The sequence below is a fragment of the Eufriesea mexicana genome, unplaced genomic scaffold (assembly GCF_001483705.2).
Source record: "Eufriesea mexicana isolate 0111107269 unplaced genomic scaffold, ASM148370v2 scaffold1482, whole genome shotgun sequence".
In the NCBI taxonomy this organism is placed as follows: Eukaryota; Metazoa; Arthropoda; class Insecta; order Hymenoptera; family Apidae; genus Eufriesea; species Eufriesea mexicana.
This window is the reverse complement of record NW_016909634.1, coordinates 2,004,759-2,011,936: the sequence shown is the minus strand read 5'-3', so window position 1 is coordinate 2,011,936 and position 7,178 is coordinate 2,004,759.

Below are 7,178 nucleotides of genomic sequence, written 5' to 3'. Positions count from 1 at the left end.
GGAATAAGGAGTTTGTTTCAATAATAATAAAATTTCTCAATAATAAAATCCCACAGTCAATAATAAATTCAATAATCACATAAATTAACACAGTTAAACTATGCTTTAAATTGTTACTATCTCTTGCATAAATTTCTAAATAACGAGTGTATTTCATTTTTTAAAAATTTAACAATTTTCTTCCACCTGTTTAATCATTTTTTAGCTATTGGTTAAGGAAATTGAGAAATTTAGATGCAGGAGGAGGCAGGAAATTAAGAGAGATCATCTGCTATAGGTTCAAAGGAAATGTTCCATCATGGAACAAGGAGTTTCAAAGATGGAGGGCTCGAAATAAGAACAAAGGCAATTGGGTGCAGGGTTAAACATCAATTTTTTCCGGCTCGATTTACCGCAGAGGAACAACGTTAAAGGATAAACCAGCCTAAGCCCGGAAAAGCCCTGTTTTATGTCGAACCAGCCTGAAAAGGGGGTTGACCTCGCTCACCCTCCACTTTCTCCGCCGCCCTTCTTTCTGCACCTCTCGCAAAATCAATAGTATCGGTGTACCGAGTTTATCCCGTGCTTCAGACGAGCCTACAGCTGGCAAGTTCCGGGAAATTTTGCCTGAAGAACGATTTTGGATCAGGTTCACGCGAAGGGTGTCGATTTCTGCTTTTGGGATAGGTTTGCTACAAATTTCAGGGTGTCACACAGGATTTTCACTATTTTTGCATTTTTTCTAGATATATTACTAATTTTAATAATACTACTACTAATAATAATAATACTATTAATAATACTAAATAATAATAATACTAGTTTTGAGAGAAAAAGAGAAAAAAGTGGGAAATAGAAAATGGTTGTAATTAGAAAGAAATTGTTTATACTTAATTGGGGTAAATTTTGCAGCTACTAGTAATTACTGTTTTTATTTTTGAGACTGTGGAATTCATTGTCAATGATTTCATAATTGCAGAAATTAATCTTCCAGAATATTTGTAATTGTCATTTGGGTGGGGAAATTCCTCAAATTATTTCTTGTATTAGAATATTTTATTTTTGGTCGTCGAGGGTTCTATTTTTATTCGTATGCAAGCTCAAAGCGGATTGGATGTTAAAAATTGATGTTAAAAGTGTTGGTGACTGTCAGTTTATATTTTATATTTGGGCAGGATAAATTCACGATTTACCCAATGAACGACAATATTTTACTTTTCAGCGACAAAATTTTATTTCTGTTTGTATGAAAACGTCAGTGAGTGATAGAAATTGGAAGCAATAATATTGATGATGGTCAGTTATAGTTTGTATGTACTTTGTATCTGATTGGGGCAAATTTTTCTACCCCCTGTAGACTAATGCTTCAGTTATTCAAATTTCTATTGACGTTCGAGTGGTCCTTTCTGCGAGTTCTAAATCGTAGTAATTGGGATTAAAATTACTGCCGAAGTTATGATCGAGTCTCCGAATAATAGACCGGGATTATGAAATTTCCTTGGTGAAATGTCATCGTTAAGGGAACGAATTACTCTTGACTCTCCCCTTTTAATTATTTGTTGCTGAATATCTTGTTTCTGCCACGTGTCTAAACGAATATTCAAGGGAACATAATTATTCCTTATAGTTTGCATCGTGGAGGTCCAGTTCCGTCGTCGAGTCAAGTTATTTAATCACGAATTGGAAACTTGACTTTCCTTTCGGCGATGAATAGGGCCAATTAACGGAGCATCAAACTTGCCGTACAATTAAGGGCAATTGCAATTAAAAGTGCTCCATTTGTAATTTGTATAAAACGATCTTGTGCATTATTCTTGTGTCAGAAATCAGGGGATCGATTTATTATTCGTGTCTTTAAAATTGTCCAGAAGTATCGCAAATGCTTAGAAAATTAATTAAGAACATATTCCATATACTTTTCAAATTACCTAGTTAACCGTAGAAGATTAATCGAATAAATGAATAATCTTCGAAAACGAGGAAATTGTTTCAAGTTTTATTATTAATTTCAAAAGAGAAGAATATTGATATTGCTTACCTTTGAGACACCCAGTACATCGCGTGATTAATCGCAGACACACACAATTACGTGCCACTTCACTGCGCTTCAAGTGCACTGAACAAAACGCTTCAAATCACTGCACAATTATCAAAAAAGAAAAAAAAAGAGAAAGAAAAAAAGGGAAAGGAAGGGGGAAAAAATATTCCGAGAATAAACAGGGAAAGAAGGAGGGAAAAAGAATTCAGCAATACCGAAGCTGCAATTAAAATTCTATGGAACCAATTTTCCAGATATTGGTCACGCAAAGACTCATTAATTCAACATATTTCTCCACACCTCCACGACTTTACATCTAAGAAAGAAATTTCTAGAGTACGTTAACGAACTATAAAATGCAACCCTTAGGCATCTTTCTCTTTTCATCCCCCCTCGGCTCCAGATAAAATTTAAGATAAGGGATGTCGAATTTTTAATAATTTGAACAAATTTTCCAATAAAAGTGATAAGAAATATTTCAGTTATTTAATAAATAGCAATATTTGATTGATAATAAAGTATGTTATTAACAGAAGTGAGATAAATTATTAATAATAAATAGCAATCACGAATTAATAACGAGATAAATTATTAATAAAGTTGCAGGAATTGAAGCTAACATTTTCCACGACGGACTCTAAATTTGGAAACTTCGGGACACCACATTTTTTTTATAGCAATTCCATTAGAGTTATTCCCGGATCGATATTTTCTAATAACTTGGCGCGAAGTTTAAGAGAAAAAAATTCCAAACTGCCGTGGACACGGTAAAGGAAGGTCAGAGCGGCAATTCCCCCCGATATTTAGCATTTTATTACGCGTTCAGGAATCGATAACGTCCCCGAAGGGCCTTCATCCCCCTCCCGCCCCTCTCGTGAAATCCTTTTCCTCGGTTATTTTCAAGCGATCCAGCGCTCGCTAATGGAATGCCCATATAATTTTTAATACGCCTCGTTCCTCTGTCTGATCTCTCATTAAATTTCGAGCACCCACGGTGTCGTCCAATTTATCGATATTCCATCCCTATTAGTCGGCTGCTTGTCGAACTCCCCGCCGATCCCACATAAAGGACGTTATTATTGCGTCGTAATTGAAGGGGACAACCATGGAAATCAGCCTGAAGTAATTGTCGTCGGGACTCGTCTGTTTGTTTGGACCCGCGACGCGACGTAAATAGTAGGGGTGGAATTGAGATTTTTCGCCAGAATTCGTGGTCTCGACGTTGCAATGTGCCATAATCGTTTGCATTCTTCGTCAATCGTCTATGTCTGATGCTCTGTGCATTAAATCTAACGTTTAACGTACGTTCGCAGTGGAATTATTCGAATGGGGTGGGTCGTATTAAGGGATGAAATTTATTTATCGTATGGAAATGAATGTTTCGTTTACTTTCGTTGCCGAAGAGGAGAATATTGATCGTTTAACGAGGCAACGTGAATTATATAACGGACGGTAATTGATCTTCCGCGTGTATTTCCATTGCAATGTTCAAGAGTAATTTAAATCGACTGATTAATTTGTTATTTAGTTTAATTAATGGCCAATAATACCGAGGAGAAAAGTAGGTCGCTATCAAAGGGAAACGGCGTTCCGATTGACTCGGTATTTGTTATCTCTAGTCCGACATATTTGCTTAATTGGCTTTCTCAGTAGTATAGGTCAACTAATTCCGAAACACACGAAGAGATCGTTGTATTTTGCCGATTTCACGAGTAATATCACGCAATGGGTGATTGATTGGTCTCGATACCATGTGCTCATTCAATATCAACTGTTACAGCACATTTGCGAGACGTTTACCGTTAATTATCCGAAATTATGTGCCCAATTAACGGTTCCCAGTAGTGCGAGTCGATAATTTAAATTGCCCCATGAATGCTAGCGTAACATCGGTGGTTAAAGCACGAATATTATTCAGCTTGCATTCGGATTGACCTATCGAGAGTTCTTTCAGGAAATTATAACTCGGTTTCGCAGAAAATCTCGAAGCTCCAGTGGTGCAGGTCCATGATTCTCACCGCGGCTAAACGAATATAAATTTTCCAATTATTCCGTGAGAAATTCGTCGAAAATCGAACAGACCCTCGCGATCGTTGTTTAATTATCCGATGGCAGCGTCCAGCAAGCGTTTAACCCCAAATATCCGGAACTTTCAGTAGTACAGATCAATAATTAGCGCCTCCGGCGTTCAAAATCGATTTCCATGCTTTGGTACCTCTCAATCCTCTAGAGTTCCTTACTTAATAGTCTCTCTCCGCTGCTTGCAACACAATTTCCTCAAATATTCCCTCCGACTTGCCCGAAGAATCAGTTCGGAATGGAAACAATGTCCGTGGAGTGACGGAAAATTCTTTCCACGACTCTCCTCGGCACCCGATCCATTTCTGGGTTTAACGGATGGTGCACGCTAAGTCGAGAGAACGCAGTTTAATTACACTTCCGCGATTTATTTAACATTTTGCCTGCACGCATCGAAAGTCGAGCTTTCAGTCGTCGGAGAGCTAATTTATCGTGCCGCGAACCGTTACCTCTACTTGCCAGCCAGAGAATAACACCTCCCTGTTTTCCGTTCTGCCTTCCAGATATCGTTTCACCGCGATTTATAACGCGACGCGTGTTTTATAACTCTGCCGGAAGAGAAATCGACTCGAATATTTCTATCCCCGTGTCGCGGCTGATCGACGGGGCGCAATAAGTTCGAATAAATTCGTTTTCCACCCCGAATTTACTTCTCCCCTCGACAAACATTTCCCGACGTAATCGAATTTTTCCCCTCCCAAAACTCCCTGCGAGTATTTCGAAATTCAATTTTCCAAGAATCCCTTCCTTCGTTTCGTTGTTATGAATAATTTTCTACCTTTATTGCTAATTAATTATCGATTCGCGAAGCGAATTATAATCTCGTTAAGGTATCGTTCAAGTTGAGGCGAAATTGGTATAGTCACGTGGTTTATTCAATAGGAGTCGTTGTGCTTCGAGGTGACGTTTTACGTGGAATTTCAAGTGAAATTGTAGTTCTGTAGATTGGTACTCGGAGATTAATTAAAAATTAACGTTCCAGTCACTTGTTGAACTTCGATTTTCAGCCAAAGTTCCGATACACCATCGAAATGAACTTTGAAACGAGATTAAACGACCAATCATGCCGGGGAACTTCGTTTGGCTCCGCTGCGTGCGAAATTTACGAGAATCGTTCTCGAGCTTGTAACGTTTACCGAGTACAGGTTTACTGGGTTCCGATGGAAAGTTTCGAGGTATGAGTGCGACTTTACTATCTGTCTTTTCCTTCTCCCTTCCTTCTCCCTTCCTTCTCTCGCGCCTCGATAGTTTGAATGACTAAACTTTTCGAGTGTGAACATATAGTTGAATTTAGATTGGAATTTACTACGGTTTTCCTTTTCAAGGACTGATTTTATTAGGGACTATTTAAAAGCTATCCAGACCTCGAAAAATATTTGAAACGTCGATTAAAAGTAATGCTTGCTGTTAGTATAGTTGCAACAATGCTGTAATGATTGGGAATCGATTAGTAGTGAAATAACGCGTGACTATTGTTTCACTATTGTTCGAGAAATTTCTGTTGCTGACTATATTATGTGAAGCATATGGAAAGAAATGTAAGCAGGTATTTATATTAGTGAGTTATCATTGCTTCTAATTATCTCTGTTAATAGTCACATGTAGTCACTTAACTATTATCCATACGTAGTTCAATATAATGCATGTAGCATAAAAGTACGTGGAAAATAAGTTCCCATGCAAGTATTTTCTCCTTATAGTCAGAAGAATTTGAGTCTACTAATGTAAAATTTAAATCAAATTGAAAATTAACAGCAACAAGTTTATCATATTTCTTCCAGCCATCATTAATTGTATTATAGTCACACAATTTCGATAATATAAATTAACTCGAACTGTATCTTGACCCAACTCAAATTATTCTCTATTTCATAAAGCTCTATAAACCAAGATTTTCATTACCCCATATAGTCAACCCCTTATACTCTCATAGTGACTACAAAGTAAATTCATTCGAACCTAACGCAAAGCTAACTCGAAGACATTCTCTGCTCTGTAAAGTTACACTAGTTGACAGCAATACTAACCAAAATTTTCACCATTCCATAACTACCAGTAACTTGAATTGACTTGCACAACTTAACACATTCCGTTGTAGTCACTGTAGTCTGACTAGTGACCATAAAGTTAGAATAGTCGTGACAATAACCCATCAGTTACCGAAACTTTACCCATTACTATTAACGTCCATCGAATTGCACGACAATGTATTTCCCTTATAGTCACCAGAATTTGAGTTATAGTCACGTATTTCAAAATGATTCCCGTTTCTGCATTCCGCAAAGGACTCCCACACGCCAGCCAAGTTCTAATCCTCTTTCACTCGCAACAACGTCGTTACATCTGAATTAAAACCGTCGAACAGTTGTTCCCTCGGAAGTTCATCCCCCAACGGAATGCGATGCGCTGTTTCTTGCAGCCGTCGATCCATTAGCATAAACGCTTGTATGAATGCACATGAATGCGTCCCTGCACGGCGTGCTCGCGTTTAAACTTGCATTGCAAATGGGTTCGAATCCCGACACGCGGCGTGAATCCTCGTTCCGTCGGGGTTAATACCCATAACTTTTCCTGAAGGTTCTACACACGCGATTCCCGCTGTGCACGCGCACGTCGCTAATACTTGATATCGCCAGTCAGGCTAATAACACTTGGGCTTGCTACGTCGCGACGCGAAGCGTGCCGAGATTATTTACGAACCATCGATTCTATCGACCTCTTCTTTCGCTCTTTATTTCGTTCGCTTGTCTGCATAATACTTCACCTCACGTCCGATTAATACATGAGTCCATTGTTAGGCCTAGATTTCTTTCCTCTCTTTTTCTTTTTTCGAAAAATTGTAATAGACGTGGTATTTCAACAAGTGGTGAAGTGTAAAATTTTTGTGCCTCTTCTCATTTAGGATTCCTTTCCATATCGTTTCGCAATGTTTGAGATACTTTGAGGAGTCTTTGGAGATAATGGATTTTTATATTTAGGGGGAAAATGAGAGAAAGATGAATATGAAATTTTGTTCGTTTCGATTTTGGCTTCTTTTCGTATTTCTATCTTTTCTTTTTCTTTTTATTTTTCTTTTCTTTTC